The sequence below is a fragment of the Rhinoraja longicauda genome, chromosome 11 (genome assembly GCF_053455715.1).
Source record: "Rhinoraja longicauda isolate Sanriku21f chromosome 11, sRhiLon1.1, whole genome shotgun sequence".
NCBI classification, from domain to species: Eukaryota; Metazoa; Chordata; class Chondrichthyes; order Rajiformes; family Arhynchobatidae; genus Rhinoraja; species Rhinoraja longicauda.
In genome coordinates, this window is record NC_135963.1 from 24,795,867 (window position 1) to 24,810,624 (window position 14,758).

The 14,758-nt window shown below is 41.3% G+C and overlaps 1 protein-coding gene across 2 annotated transcripts in view; it reads right to left on the reverse strand.

The window, feature by feature from the left end:
- The window catches only part of pik3r3b (phosphoinositide-3-kinase, regulatory subunit 3b (gamma)), a 515,510-nt gene that overhangs the window by 110,456 nt on the left and 390,296 nt on the right, over positions 1-14,758 (reverse strand). The gene's annotated exons all lie outside the window — the stretch shown is intronic.

The window sequence follows — 14,758 nt, forward strand, 5'->3', positions numbered from 1 at the left end:
TCAATCTCCACCTTAAAAATATCCATAGATTTGGCCTCCACAGATGTCTGTGGCAATAAATTCCACAGATTCACCGCCCTTTGACTAAAGAAACTCCTCCACTTCTCCTTTCCAAAGGTATGTCCTTTTATTCTGGGGCTATGACCTCTGGTCTTAGACTCTCCCACTAGTGGAAACATCCTCTTCACATCACTCTATCCAAGCCTTTCACTATTTGGTAAGTTTCAATGGGGTCCCCCCTCATTCTTCTAAACTCCAGCGAGTACAAGTCCAGTGCCAACAAACGCTCATCATACGTTAACCCAATCATTCCTTGGATCATTCTTGTTAACCTCCTCTGGACTCTCTCCAACACCAGAACATCCTTCCTCAGATATGAGGCCCAAGACTGCTCACGTTACTCCAAATGTGGTCTGGCCAGTACCTTATAAACCCTCAGCATTACATCCCTGATTTAAGTGTTTCTGACTTATTAACAAATATGCCACCATTAAGCTACATTGAATGGAACTTCAGGGAAATTAATGCAAAATTTTAGACAATGCACATGTACAATACTTCTGAAATGAGGAGCTATGTTTTCTCTGATGTACTCAGATGCATTTAAAAGATCCAATGGCACTAATGTGAAGAAGAGGAGGGGAGATATCCTCAGTATCTGGGCTAACCAGAGTTCCAAACAGATTTTGTAGTCATTGACACATTACAGTCTGTGGAAGTCTGCAATGGATAAATGCTCTTTACAGGCGATTCTTCATAAATACTTTTTTGATCTTGAAACACTTGGTCAGATTCCTAAAAGAGCCATGAAAATATCTTCATTCAAAAACAGGTACAAAAGAACTGGTTAAAATACAAATGAAAACAATGGAAGCCTGTCTGCAGTTTTCTCTACACTGTTCTGATCCCCCAAATAGAATATTTTGAATATATGTTTGTGGAATGTAGGAATAAGGGTTTCATCAACACCACTCGTAGAGGACCTAGAATGTTAAAATGTTGCAGGGTTTTTTATGACGACTATCACACTCCTCTCAATCTGAAATACTGGGCCTTGTATCCTCATGTACTGAGTCTGACTTACCAAAACTAAACCTGTGAAAAAATTACTTTGCAGTTCAGGTGACATTGTATAAGCTACAGCTATCAAGCACGGTTAAGATGAAATATGTGTTCTCATTGCAGGGGGGCCAGGAGAAAGCATTGTTCACCATCCTATCGTTTGTCTCAGAAGGTCTTGTTGTCATGGCAATATGGAAGATGATGTAATGGTGTAACTATAATCAGGTTACCTCACTGTGATGAAGGTACTGGAATTTAATAAAATAATTGGATCTGAGAAATATAAAACAGCAGCAATTCAAAGTCAAACATGTAACCCCGGATTTTATGGTCCTGACAAACAGTGACTGTATATCCCAGTGCTGGAGTCATACCCCAAGCATAGTTGAAGGAGGGAGCAAATCTCAGTTGCTACTGATTTAAACACTTACAGCCTGTGGGGAATATAGACGAGGTGCAGGAATAGGCAAAGCTTCCTGCTGGATCATATCTGCATGATTGTAATCTGGGAAAGGAGAAATAGCTGTGAGCACGAAATCCATCCAGCCATTATAGACAATAGAAAATAGGTGCATGAGTCGGCCATTCGGCCCTTCGAGCCAGCACCATCATTCAATGTGATCATGGCTGATCATCCACAATCAATACCCCGTTCCTGCCCTCTCCCCATACCCCCTGACTCTCCTATCATTAAGAGCTCTATCTAACTCTCTCTTGAAAGCATCCAGAGAATTGGCCTCCACTGCCTTCTGAGGCAGAGAATTCCATGGATTTACAACTCTCTGAGTGAAAAAGTTTTTTCTCATCTCCGTTCTAAATGGCCTACCCCTTATTCTTAAACTGTGGCCCCTGATTCATTAATTTTCATCACCAAAGCCTTGGGCTCTCTGGTGCCCTCAGGGATAAACCTCCGAACAGAGTTGTAAGAGTTTTCTAAAGCGCAGGGCATTGTGATAAACATGTGATGCAGTTATGTATTCCTGTTGAAATCAATAGAACCAAAACTCAGAAACAGAGTGCCAGCAGCATACTTTATAATGTTGCACATCTAGCGCATTTGACACAAATACAATTTCCCAGCATGTTTTTATGTTTATTATGACATTTGTTTACCAGTAGTGAAAGTAAGTTTAAATGGGTGAGGCAGTGAATGGAAGGAGGACTCATGATGAAACCTTTAAGCCAATGTCCAGTGCAGCTGCAATTTTTAGAAAGATCTACTTTCTTTTAGAAAGAAAGCAAGCTTACTATTTGAGGACCAATTGTGATTTAGGTTGAAAGTTGGTCAACGAGATCACAACCACTTGCACAATAACAACATTGTTCCTTATTATTGCTTCAGAATTGGAGGATTTGCTGCTCAGTGCTTTAAAGCAAGGGGTATAGAGCAACTCACCAGTAAAAGTATAGATCCCCTCTAATGGGAGGTTGGATACTAATCAAGCCAATGCAGACAAGCCCATCCCTTGTAGATACATCAAACTGCAGATGCTGGTTTACAAGAAAAAAACACAAAGTGCAGGAGTAACTCAGGGGGTCACGCAATATCTCTAGAATATGGATAGGCAATGTTTCGGGTCGGGAGCCTTTTTCAGACTGATTTGTGAGGTGGAGGGAAAAATAGCTGGAAGAGAGGAGGGGCAGAGCAAAACCTGGCAGGTAATAGGTTGATACGGGTGAGGCGGGCGGGGGGGGGGGGGGGGGGGGGGGGGGGGGTGGTGGATAGGCAGATGGTTGGACAAAGGCCAGAGATGCAAAGACAGATGTCATGAGGCAAACGGATTGAAGAGGTGCAACTTGTGACGGTAGAGGTAGGAATGTAGCTGGAAGGGGACGAGAGAAAGGAGAAATAGGTGTGAGTCCATGTTGGGCTTAGGGGAGAGGAGAAGGGGAAAATGGGGGAGGGGCAGATTTGGGGAAAGAAGGGAGAGGGGGAGGGTTTTGTAGTTACCTACAATTGGAGAATTCAATGTTCATACCGTTGGGTTGCTAAGCTACCCAAGTGGAATATCACTTGTATATTGCTGCAAAAATGGAAGTAGCATGTGGTATCAGGATCAAGGTGAAGTTATGTACATTCTTCACTGTCACAGAAATTTCTCCTGAGCATAGCATGCAATTATATTGGGCAATGCCCAATGCCTAGCATAACACAACTATTTGTCTTTTATTCCCCTAAATGTGTCTAAATTGATTGATTGATGCAGCTTGGAGACAGGCTCTTTTGCCCACTGAGTCCATGCCGACCTGTTCACACCAGTTCTATGTTATCCCATCCACCCCCTCCACACAAAGATAATGAACAGTCGTAGGCATAATAATGTCACTGTGGTCAACACCATTTCAATATAAGTTGTCTCTCCTCCTGGAAATCATGGGTTTCAAGCAAAGACATTATAATGTCGACAATTGATTCATAATATGTAAGCTGCATGTACTGTTCAGCTGGCCAGTGTAACCAATCCAATTGTGTGTTGTTCATTTAAACATTATGCGATGTGCTGCGTATCTACTGGGGTGGATGTTTCCTGGGGTGGCTTGGAGAAGTTTACTAAACTGTCCACATGTAGTGGTAACAGAAAGAGAGCTGCATGAACCAGACTCTGTTCACAGATCATAGATGGTACAATGCTGTGCAAATTATGTTTTTGAAGCAGTGAAGACAGTTTCTTCTGACAACTCCATGCACTGTTTGAGTTATAGATTTAGATGAGGTACATAGGCTTAGTTATTCTTCATCATGTCAAAACTTATTTTCCTTGTGCCAATTTTGTAAAGCGTTTCAAATCTCCACCCAAGCTCACCTCTTCAGTGTGGCTTGAAAGCCAACCACAATAATGAAGTATTTGCAGGGCAATATGCTAAATTAAGCAACTGAAGGGAATGAAGGTGAAAACAAGATTTTTTTTTAAAGAACCTTATGACTGTGAATACCTGCGTTCAGCAACTTTTTATGCTTACTTTTAATGGCAAGCATTGTTCTGATGAGCCGAATCCCACAGAGTTACTCCAGCATTTTGTGTCTATCTTCGGCCAATTTATGAAGTTGGACTATATTTAGTTTAATTTAAACGTAAATCCCTTGCACATAATTTGAGAGGAGAATTGGAATTGGAATTTGCAATGTCAGGATGCGCAGCATGTTAGAGCAACTGCTTTTCTAACTTGGCCTTCCTTTAAAAACAAAAATAGTTTGTTCCACAACAACTTTCCAAAATGGTCTCACTTGTCCTTCAAGAGAACTGTAAATATTGCAGCACACCAGACTTTATGACAAGCCTGAGGCTTAATTCTAATTAGGTTGCACCTGCTTGACAATGTTATATCCTATTGAAACCAAAGGGAGATTTGCTGATTTAAGGATGCTGAACAGGCCCTTGGATTAGGAGACTAATAGATGAGAGAAATTATACTTAAACCTCATTAGATTTACATGCGCTGCAAGCCAAATGTAGAATGTCTTTCAGAGAAGCCACTGTAAATATCCATAATTATAGACATTCTAACGCATGACAATCTTTATGAATCAGCAAAAAAGAAAGTGGATTAACTGTAGGTCACATTCATTGATTTTGAGTAAGGGGTATAATCCTTACCAAGGTTCCTTCTTTGCCTTTATTTAAACTTTCCTAATGAACTAAGTTGATATAGCTAAAAGTACAGTGTTTGTCTGATTTCTGTATCTTTCAATCAATCAATCAAATAGCCCTTAGGCCCACCATATCCACACCGACCATTGATCACCCGGTAACACTAGTTCTATGTCATCCCACTTTCGTATTCACTCCTTACACACAGAGGGCAATTTACAGTTCAATTGGTGTACAAATCCACATGCCTTTGGAATGTGGAAGGAAACCGGAGCACCCGTAGGAAACCCACATGGTCACGGGGAGAATGTGTAAACTCCACACAGACAGCACCCGAGGCCCGGATTGTACCGAGAGCTCTAGCAGTGTGAGGCAGCAGCTCTACCTGCAGCACTGCTGCACCGTCCAAGTTTGAATTGAAAGTCAATACATGTCATTGTTATGCAGTAAAATTTCAAAGCCATATTCGCAACAAAATAATTTGATAAAAATAGTGTAAATTGCTGGACTTTTGAAGCCAAGATAATATATAGAAGATGACGGAAAATGGTCCTTGACCTCTAAGTGTCTAAGATGTTGATAAATATTGTTTTCTCATGGCTCACCAATTGTTAGTCACTCTTGAAACATGAGGATGAGGGAGGGGTCAAGGAAAGAGCATTCACGTTGCGGCCTTGTTTCCACCAATCTTTCCACCACTACGCACAAGAAGCGCAAGACGCCATTGTATGCGGATGCTGAGAAGTGTGTTCAGCTCTGGCCGAAAAATTTCTTTTTTAAATTTTTAAATTTTATTTTTGAAAAGCATATGTACAGATAGAAATAAAAGACAAATTTGTTACAAAGTTCTTACATAGCTTCAATTTTTTAATTTTTAAAGAGAGAAAATAAAACATAAAGAAGAAAGAAAAAAAAACTATACTATTGGGAAGAGAGAATAATTAAAATTAAAAAAAAAGGTATAACTATAAAAATTAAAGGGGGTAGATCCGGGAGACAATAACCACAGTTGTACATCCAGCCCTAAACTCAAGTTTCAACTTTTAATTTTAAATTTTTATTTTAGTCCTGTGTCAAACCCATTTACTTTTCTAAAAATTCAATAAATGGAGACCATATTTTAAAAAAATAAATCAGGTTTGTCAATTAAGGCAAATCTTATTTTTTCCAAATGCAGGGTCTCTGTCATTTCCGTAGTCCACATTTTAATTGTGGGGGTTATTGGTTTTTTCCAAAATTTAAGTATTAATTTTTTCGCAGTTATTAAACTGTAATCAAGAAAATGTACCTGACTTGTTGTAAAGTTTGTAGTATGTTCTGATAATCCTAATATAATTTCTAATCTTGTGATGTGGACCCGATAAAGAAGAAGGGTAAGGGACACAGTGGGGGGATATGGGAGGGGATGGGCTGTTACCTCTGGAGTCATTCTGTCTTCTGACCCATGTGAGAGATGAGGAGGTCCAGCAAAAGAATGTTACCGTTAAAGTTCTGGTCACGTTCAGAGTAGAATGTGAGAGTTTTCGTCAAACCAGATAGTGGAAAGATGATGTCTTGCCTTAAATAGTGGATATCATTCTGCTTCGATGCCACCTGCCAGTCCACTTCACCGCAACCTTACCCACTGAATCTCCAGAAGAAAAACAGACTCTTGCTACTGAATCAACCCATCAGAACAAACTGCTACATGAACAATATGCAGAATTTAACTGATTCCTTATGTTTGACACTTTCTATGATATCTAGGGAATTGTCCAGTGAGAGTCACAGTACAAGAAGAACACAGTTCCAAAACCACAAGTGAGATTAGTTTCAGTCATGGTAAAAAGTAATGCTTCTAACTTTAATGTACAAAGATAAAACAAAATATCATTTATATAATATCTTCCATGGCCTTAGAATTACAGAAATTCATAGAGTCATACAGCATAGAAAAAGGCCATTCGGCCTACCAAGTCTATGCCAACCAGTGGGCGCCCATCCATATACATTCCACTTTCCAGCACTTGGCCCATAACCTTCGGGTCCGAGATCATTCAAGTGCATAAGTCACCCCAAATCATTTCAAAACAAATTAAACACTTTTTGAAGTTAGCGTAGGTTTTAATGCAAGTAAATACAGGTAATTCTAACTGAAGAATAAGTAAAAAATGAACAGGTAATTTGTTGGTGCTGATGGCTGAAGGATACTGTACATGGACAATCCGTCTTATATTTTGAGCCCAGAAATGAATGTCATTCTACATGTGCTGCATGCTGACTTTTAAGCCATGATACTAACTGGTTGGTCCATCACAGACACAACGTAAATGTAGATTTAGGTCATGCTACAATCTACTTATCATATTTTCTGGCGAGACTGGTGGTTAATAGCTTAAAGGTTTGCTGTCTGAAACCCTGAGCTAAAATGAGAACTGGAGGAGGTTATGGTTCAAGAAAAAATAAAATATACATCCAATAAAATTTGATCATATCTGACAAATTCCTCATTTCTCTCTCTAGCAGATATATTTGGTTTCTTTCAAGCACCTTAGGAATGCTTAAAAATACCAAAATATCTTTAACATCTGTGGAAGATGGCAGATAGCCTTGCATGTGTGGGATTCTGAAAATTCCAACAATCGCACCATCAATTCCAACATTCAAGGTACCTTAAGAGTTCACAAAATATCATCAGAAACAGTGAAATGTACCTGAGATTCCAGAATAAGACCTTAAATTGCCATATCCAAACCAAACTAACTAAGCAAATGATTCTGGAATTTGATAGAAGCATTCAATGGTCTATTTCTATTGTTGAGTTTGTTAGTCATCGCTGTTGAATTGATATAGCTGCAATACATATGTCACACTGCAATGTACTGAAGAAATGTGCCTTTGGCCCCTTTAATTAAATCACCTGAACTCTGATCATTGTGCTGAATGATCTATAGAATCAAGTGCACAAACCCTCTTCAACACTTATGGGTCTGGAGGCTCAATCCTTGGGTGTTTTTTTAAAATCATGACTCTTGAAAATGATAAAACTTTGTGCCAGGCAGGCTATCTATTGCTGAAGTGAAAATTTACTTCAGGACAACCCCTCAGAACTGATCAATTTATTTATGATCTAACTTGATGCCTAAATCTACATTTACTCTCCTGATTCTTCACTGTGGTGATATAAAACAATCTGAATTAATACAAGAGCTGTGCTTTAATTGGCTTTTAAATAATGGTGAATAACCCCATAGTAATCTCAATGATCCTACAAAATGCCCACTGCTTCCGGTGTTCCCAATGTGGCCTCCTTTGCAGTGGCGTGACCAAGCATAGGCTTGGCGAAGGTTTTTCCGAACAATTGTGCTCTGTCTACCAAGATCTGCAGCATCTCTGTTTGCAAACCATTTTAACTTCCTTTCCCATTCCAATATTTCTGTCCTGTTCCATACCGACATTTCTGCCCATTGTCAGAGTGAGGCCACACACAAACTGGAGGAACAGCGCCTCATATTTTGCTTGACATTTGCTTGACATTCTCACATTTTAATTAACAACCCATTTCCCATCTCTCCTTCCTGCGCCCTCCCAGTGTGCACCCATTTCTCCCACTGTCCTGGCCCCCTTGTCTACTACCTTATATTCCTTCCTCTAGTTTTACATGTCTCCTTATCTGACAACCTTCTGTCTCCTTTACATGTCTAACATTTCTCACTTACTCCACCTAACTGCCTACAGCTTCCTCACCTGTATCCATCCATCACTTACCAGACTTTGTCCCCCCCCCCTCCCCAATTACAATCAGTGAAGAAGAGTCCAGACCCAAAACATCACTTATCCATCCCATTCGCAGATGCTGCTTGTTCCTTCAGCATTCTGTGTTTTGCTCAAGATTCCAGCTTCTGTAGTTCCTTGTGTTTACAAAAAGAATGGTTGCCTTTGATGTGTCTTTCATACAATATAAAAATGCTGATCATATAAAAATAATAATCTAAGACGAACTGATTCTTTTGCAGGAACCCTCAAATGTGCATTTACTGGAAATGACATTCCCTTAAAGTGATATCCTGAGACTGCTGTTTACATTATGGAGATTATTTTTATTCAGCGGGGAAGTTAATAGTTAAACCTCCCTCTGAGCTGCCGTTATTCCACTCACAAAAACTGTCAGATGCAAGTCAGCATTGCAAAAAGGAGAGGATGCTGGCACATATCCTGAATTGTATTTTCTACTTTAACAACTACGTGCAAAGGTCCTGTAGTCACACTGCAATAGCGTATCACACCTCTCAAGATGGTGTATAATATAGCGCATATACCACACGGTTCATATATTTCGAATTAATTAAAATATAAATTCTTCCATGTCGTTCTTTTTTTATCAAAGTTGGAAATTGTGAATCGTTCCTTCGATTATCTAATTTTATAAACTGGGGCATCAAACAGCATGATGAGGAACGCATTCAATCCAGATTTTCTAACCTGTTAGAATCAAACAATGGATGTTGGGCACCATCTAAGCAGGAGCTTCCTCATGACAACATGGGTAACCAATGTCACCCATGCAGACATGTGTCAGGCATGACGCATATAATTGGAGTCAACCTGGACATCAAGGTAGCTAAACAAATTACCAGCCATGGGAGGGGATATATGGACCACCTAGAAGGTCTCTTTGTATCAATAGTGAATCAAGAGCAAATTGTGCAATAATAAAATAAGGAAGTAAAATGAGTCTATGCTCTAATGCCCAAGACATGTGACTACAGTGAGAGGCAGACCATGTCACATTATTTGATCTTCCCACTTTTCAGAGTTGGTCTCCATACATAACGTAGAACAGTACAGCACAGGAACAAGCCCTTTGGCCCACAGTGTTCGTACCAAAATTATGCCAAGTTAAACTAATCTCTTCTGTCTGCATGTGATAGAGGAGGTAGTTGAGGCAGGTGCTATTGCAACGTTTAAGAAACAATTAGACAGATACATGGATAGGACAGGTTCAGAGGGATATGGGCCAACATGTCGGTGTGGGCAGGTTGGGCTGAAGGGCCTGTTTCCACGCTGTATGACTCTATGACCCTTTGATTCATATAACTCCATTCCCTGCATATCCATGTGCCTCCCTAAAAGCCTCTTAATGCCACTATCATATCTCCCTCCACCACCACCTCCAGCAGGGTATTCCAAGCATCCACAGGTCTGACTGAGGATCTTGGTGAGGCCGGATCATTTAAGCAGGTATGTGGATAGGAAAGGTTTAGAGCGATATGGACCAAATGGGACTGGCAACTTGGACATAACTCTATGACCCTGACGATGAGCTTTGCAACGTGCCTGTCACTGGAAAGATCTTTGGTTACAGTGATTGACACAAGAAAAAAATCCTAAAGACACATTTTAATTTCCCAGGGACTCTGAAAAAGCAAAAATCCTTACTTATTCTGAAGTTGTTACCTTCTCATTTCTCAGCACCTTGACAATGCAGAAGTACATTATTGCGTGCCAACTTTTTGCGCATGTAATTATTTGGCAAGCGTATGCTATCATAGAAATCATTTGGCAGGTTATTTAATAATAAGAAACAGGACAAAGATGACCACTATTCCATGAATCTACTGAATTATACAGTCCAAAAATCCTATCGCCATGCTGATGGTTAACTACAATTGAACAATATCTTGTACGATATTACTAAAACTCTCTGTTTGTTTGTGTGTTTTATTAATTGTATATTATTTGGGGCTTGACACAGCCAAAACAGTACACGATAGCGCAACAATTTTAGGCCCACCTTACTCACCACTGTCCTGGGCTTTCAATAAATGTTATATATTTTTTTTAAATCACTTTTCAATCTTTCAAAATCTCTTTTTAAAGTTTAAAAATTCACTTTTCCACTTAGCTTTCCTGTGTTCAGCGTTGGCGTCACAATGGCACCCGCCCGAGTGACGGAAGTGACAGCCTGCAAGCACTGGGGAGGGGAAAGGAATAAAAAAACTCGGCGACTTCCCGCCCTCCCAACCAACCAACCAAACATGCCCTCCAGGACAGCAGAGTCTGGCTCGGTCCACCGGCTGCCGCAAGGAACCCAACCGGACTGTCAATGGGGAACCCGCGACCAGCGTCAAAGAATGACCCAGTCCCTGACTGCTCCCCGTGGATTGAACAAATTTCCGCAGGTTCAAGCAATCCACGTGCACTGCAACCCGCTGCGTGACCCGGAAGCACCGACTCAATGCCGCTCCCTCTGAGGGAGCAACATTAAATCAGTGCCTCCAAGTCCCGCAGCGGGCCACAATCCACTCAGACTGCCCAAACCCGCGGGAACTCGTCCAATCCACAAAAAAACAGTTATAAACCGAGCCATTCCCCGACACCAATCGCAGGTTCCCCATTGACAGTCCGGCTCAATTCCCCCGTGGCAGCCGGCAAACCGAGCCAGACTCTGCTGTCCTGGGCATGTTTGGTTGGTTGGTTGGGTGGACGGGAAGCCGCCTGGCCCCCCGATTCCTTTCCCCTCCCCAGAACCCACAGACAAAGGCAGCATCCCCGGCAAACCTGCACACGATGCCGGTGGAGCCCGGGGTTGACACGGGTGAGCCCGGCTCGCAAGAGAGGGAGGCGCCGGCCACCAGGGGGCCGAGCTGCCCCAATGGGAACATGGTGTGCAGCCGGCGCCACCAACACCGAGAAAGCTTCCCCTGATGTCTCCAGCGCCACCACACACACGGAGCAGGCGCTGGCCGCACTCGCCCTCACTGCAATCGCCAACCAATGCAAGGGCGTGCTGTATTCTCTGCCCATACTCTGCAGAGATCCCCACTTGTACTTTAGAAACCACCTTCCGACCTTTACACAAGGAGTCACAATGCTCCATCGTCGGATTTAAAGCGATTTGGGGATGATGACAGGTCGCCAACTCAAAACATCAACTCTGTTTCTCTTTCTGACCCGCTGAGCTTTTCCCCGCGGCATTTCTGCCAAACTCCACACTTAGTCAGCCCAAACCCGCACATCCAAACCCAGGATTTCAAGACCCCGCTGACCACCACCACACCTTGTTGCGACCTCCGGGAGCCCCCAACGGAGGCCGCGCAGCAACCCGCCTCCCCGGCCCGGGCGGCCGCCACCAGCGGAGCGGGGCGGTGACGTGCCGGCTGCCCATTGGTCCGCACAGCCCCACCAATACGTTCAAACCGCGACATTTGTGGTGCGGCGCGCGCAACATGGCGCCCCTGCTGATTCCAAGCATTTAGGGCAGGGCCTCGAAAGTGCGGGGCCCGTAGCAAATGCTACTTTTGCTACTATGTTAATCCGGCCCTGAAGCAAGTGTAAGGTAAGGACTGCATCATTATTAGTGTTCACATCATTTCCTCACCCTCATAGGCACTGTGATAACAACCAATACACTAACCAAATAGGCAAAGACATGCATTTTTGATGGCATCCACAATAGGACAAATATTAAGACACATTTATCATATCATTAGCACCTGCTTCAAATAGAAATCACATTTACAAATGTTGAACAGCAAAACAAAAATACCACAATTACAACTTTTGTTTTCTATTGTGTTTTAAAATATCTTTCTAACACTACACTACATATATCCTTTCCTAACAAATTACCAATAGCAAGAATCCTAGATAAGTTACCATCAATTAAAGGGCAATTGGATTGCTGAGTCCAAATCTCGATTCGCAACGTAATTCCACTCAGTAAAGAATAGGAAGAACACCTTACGATGTTTTTCATGGTTTTAAAATATCCAAAGTATGAAATTTAATGTATCATCACCTCTGCCAATAGATTGGAAAAGTAGCAAAGATTTGGGGATAAAAATAAGAGGAAGTTTAAACTTCAATTATACAGGATCCAACTGATGCTGTTGAATTGCTTGTGGATCAGTTTCTACTTATTTTAATTCATCCCTAGACCCCCTTTGGCCCAGTAAGGTGGTTTAAACTGCAGCAAGGACAGAAAAGGCTTCAGAACAATTTGGCCATCATGGAATCAAGGTTCAGCCATGAGCAAAAGGACTGTAACAAAATATAAAATCTTTCCTAAGCAATGATTCTAAGAGAAGTAGATTAGTACAACAACAGGGACTTGACGATAGACAATTTATACATGATCGTTAAAATTACTCTGAATGTGAGCAGCAATGATTCCTGTTCACTCACAGTGCAGAAAATGATATTAGTCGGGGGTTAGGGAGAGGGGCCTCCAGCAACTAATACATCCTGGTGATTGCATGTTTTATAGCTGTAAGCAACAGAAGCAACACAGAATCAGCAGCTTGCGACTTCCAGCCACGTTTTACACCATAGGAGTGGTGGGTGGGGAGTCAGAGACTGCAGCGGCATAATCAATGGAAAGTGGGTCACATAAGTGAACTGTGAGCTTTTGATTTGCATGATCATTCTCAAACCAATGCTAATGTTGTTCCGTGTCAAAGAAGAATGAGGTAATTTATAACTTTTAACTAAGACCAGGCACCATGCAGAAATGCCTCAACAAATTAAAGTTACAAAACAACCTAGTATTCACACTTAATCTGACATTCCAGATTGTCCGTATGATTCGATGCAACTGTACTATCTGTGTGTTGGTTTCATATTTATTATGAGAGCTTGTGACTGTGGACATAAACGTTGGAACATTAATTGAGTGCTTTTATTTTTCCCTCGAACGCATAGCCCTTGCTGCACTTTGTACGGTAATTATTTATATATTTTCCACTTTATAAATCAAAATCAACTTCTCTTCTATTGACTAGTTTCATTTAAATACGTTGATACATGTATACTTCTGTTAAGAAAACAGGACAATTGTTTAGTTTAGTTTAGTTTACCACAGTCTATTGTCATGTGTACTGAGGTACAGTGAATGGTTTTTGTTGCATGCCAACTAGTCCGCGGAAAGACTCTACATGATTACAATCGAGCTGTCCACAGTGCATAGGTACAGGATAGGGGGAATAATGTTTAGTGCAAGGTAAAGTCCGATTAAAGATGGTCCAGAGGTCTCAAATGAGGTAGAAAGTTCCTCAGGACCCAGGAACTTAGAACAATATGTTCTCAGAGCAAACCAAACCATGATCTGTTTAATCAAAAAGTATTCATTCCTATTAATCTAATGCTTTTTGAAATTTCATAAAAGAAAGTAAACATCTTGTCCAGGTATTATACACAAACACATTCTCTCAAATCCAAATAAGCTAAAATTAATCCAATGATATTAAAACATTTGTCTGGGTGGGGTAAGGTCTAAATTACAATGTTTACTCTATCTGACACCAAATCGTGGGCAACTAATACTTCAGTACTGAGGATGGGTTCCATTGCAATAATCTCAAAAGAACATTAGAAACAAGGGCAGGAGCAGGACCCATTGAGCTTGTTCCACCATTCAGTCAGATCATGGCCTCAACACCACATTCCCCCTCTCTCCCATAGATCTTGGCTCCAGAGTAGCCAAATATCTGTCAATACCTGGCTTGAATATATTCAATGATCCCATTTGAGGGAGCGGATTTCAAAGATTCATCATCCTCTGTGAGCAAAAAATCCTCCTTTCTCTGCTTTTAGTGGGTGATCGGGTCGGGTCGAGACCCTTCTTCAGAGTGAAAGTCATGGGAAGCCCATCTATAATCAAGATAGATGGATTACATTTTTCATGAATCATGATGCAGCATCTTTTGCTACATAACATATTGCAGCCGATTTTAGTTTGTATATTTGCACACAAGTAGTTTAACGGCTTGGGTATGGTTTTGATTTGACCTTCAGTAAACATTTCGTTTTTGATCTGAATTTTATTATTGTTAGCATACTGTGCTGAATGAAAAAGGCATGGTAGAAAAAAGTGATTTAATCTCACATTTTTCCATGCCATATGAGATTGATACAATTTTATCCTTTTTGGAAATCTTTTGCAGCTACACTAAATGAAGCTCTCGCGGGTTAGCCCTTGGCTTCTGTAAACTAGAACAAGACCTTGCAGGCATTGCTGTCTGGAAACTGTTCACCCAAGCAATGCTGCCTGGACAACACGGCTTGGGTGACCAGTTTATTGTCTTTTGATTTAGTATTCCCACATGCCAACCACCCACTCAAACATT